Raw genomic sequence first — 2,500 nt, 5'->3', positions numbered from 1 at the left:
ACCGCATGAAACTTCCAGAGGCATTTGCAGCAGAAATGCATGTGCAGTCAAAAAATTGAATATTTTTCACGGATAGACCCCGTGAAACGCTAGAAATTGGCGGGGATGTGTCTCTTGTGGCTCACGGGGCTGTTAGGGTGGCACAGAAATCCCTCGGAATGGGAAAAAACGGGTCATTTTCGTGTCGCCACATTGCATGCGAACCGCATGAAACTTCCAGAGGCATTTGCAGCAGGAATGCATGTGCACTCAAAAAATGTGATATTTTTCACGGAGAGACCCCGTGAAACGCTAGAAGTGGGCGGGGATGTCTCTCTTGTGGCTCACGGGCTGTTAGGGTGGCACAGAAATCCCTCGGAATGGGAAAACGGGTCATTTTCGTGTCGCCACATTGCATACGAACCGCATGAAACTTCCAGAGGCATTTGCAGCAGGAATGCATGTGCACTCAAAAAAGTGAATATTTCTCACGGATAGACCCCGTGATACGCTAGAAATTGGCGGGGATGTCTCTCTTGTGGCTCACGGGGCTGTTAGGGTGGCACAGAAATCCCTCGGAATGGGAAAACGGGTCATTTTCGTGTCGCCACATTGCATGCGAACCGCATGCAACTTCCAGAGGCATTTGCAGCAGAAATGCATGTGCAGTCAAAAAAAATTGATATTTTTCACGGATAGACCCCGTGAAACGCTAGAAATTGGCGGGGATGTGTCTCTTGTGGCTCACGGGGCTGTTCGGGTCGCACAGAAATCCCTGGGAATGGGAAAACGGGTCATTTTCGTGTTGCCACATTGCGTACGAACCGCATGAAACTTCCAGAGGCATTTGCAGCAGGAATGCATGTGCACTCAAAAACTTCTATATGTTTCACGGACAGACCCCGTGAAACGCTAGAAATTGGCGGGGATGTGTCTCTTGTGGCTCACGGGGCTGTTAGGGTGGCACAGAACTCCCTCGGAATGGGAAAAGGGGTCATTTTCGTGTTGCCACATTGCATAGGAACGCCATGAAACTTCCAGAGGCATTTGCAGCAGAAAGGCACGTGCACTCAAAAATTTTAATATTTTTCACGCATAGACCCCGTCAAACGCTAGAAGTTGGCGGGGATGTCTCTCTTGTGGCTCACGGGGCTGTTAGGGTCGCACAGAAATGCCTCGGAATGGGAAAACGGGTCATTTTTGTGTGGCCACATTGCATAGGAACGGCATGAAACTTCCAGAGGCATTTGCAGCAGGAATGCATGTGCACTCAAAAACGTCTATATTTTTCACGGATAGACCCCGTGAAACGCTATAAATTGGCGGGGATGTCTCTCTTGTGGCTCACGGGCGCTGTTAGTTAGGGTCGCACAGAAATCCCTCGGAATGGGAAAAGGGGTCATTTTCGTGTTGCCACATTGCGTACGAACGGCATGAAACTTCCAGAGGCATCTGCAGCAGAAATGCATGTGCACTCAAAAACGTCTATATTTTTCACGGATAGACCCCGTGAAACGCTAGAAATTGGCGGGGATGTGTCTCTTGTGGCTCACGGGGCTGTTAGGGTCGCACAGAAATCCCTCGGAATGGGAAAACGGGTCATTTTCGTGTTGCCACAATTGGCATACGAACGGCATGAAACTTCCAGAGGCATTTGCAGCAGAAATGCATGTGCACTCAAAAACGTGAATATTTTTTCACGGATAGACCCCGTCAAACGCTCGAATTTGGCGGGGATGTTTCTCTTGTGGGTCACGGGGCTGTTCGGCTCGCACAGAACTCCCTTGGTCCACCTGATTCGTGCATACAGGCAGCAACTAAAACTCTGTAAACCTGCTGTGAGGACATCTAAACAGTGGACCAGTGAGGCTGTGGAAGATTTGCGGGCGTGCTTAGACTGTACTGACTGGGATATGTTCACGACTGCTACCAATAGTCTGGATGAACTCACAGAGGCTGTGTACATCAGCTTCTGTGAGGACTGCTGTATCCCAACACGTACCAGGGTGAACTTTAACAACAACAAGCCCTGGTTCTCAGCAAAGCTCAAAAGGTTGAGGTTGGAGAAGGAGGAAGCGTTTAGGAGTGGGGATAGAGACAGATTCAAGGAGTCGAAGAACAGGTTTAGCAAAGCGGTGAGAGAGGCTAAACGACTGTACTCAGAGACACTAAAACACCAGTTCTCTACTAACGACGCTGCTTCTGTCTGCCAAAGGGCTCAGGCACATCACCAACTACAAACCCAGAGCGCCCCACACCACTAACGACTCCCGCCTAGCCAACGACCTGAACGAGTTCTACCGTAGATTTGAAAGACAATTGGACTGTCCTGAACCACCCCTTCCCACCCAAGAGGCCCCATCCCCCACCCATACTACAGAAACGACTCTCTCCTTTCAGGAGGGAGAAGTTAATGGGCTTTTCAAGAGGCAGAATCCACGCAAAGCAGCCGGGCCGGACTCTGTCTCTCCAGCCACCCTCAGGCACTGCGCTGACCAGCTGTCTCCGGTGTTCACCAACA

Source organism: Petromyzon marinus, unplaced genomic scaffold (genome assembly GCF_048934315.1).
Source record: "Petromyzon marinus isolate PM22_M1 ecotype Great Lakes invasive population unplaced genomic scaffold, UKy_Petmar_22M1.pri1.0 PM_G_Scaffold_21, whole genome shotgun sequence".
NCBI lineage: Eukaryota > Metazoa > Chordata > Hyperoartia > Petromyzontiformes > Petromyzontidae > Petromyzon > Petromyzon marinus.
This window is presented reverse-complemented; position numbering follows the sequence as displayed.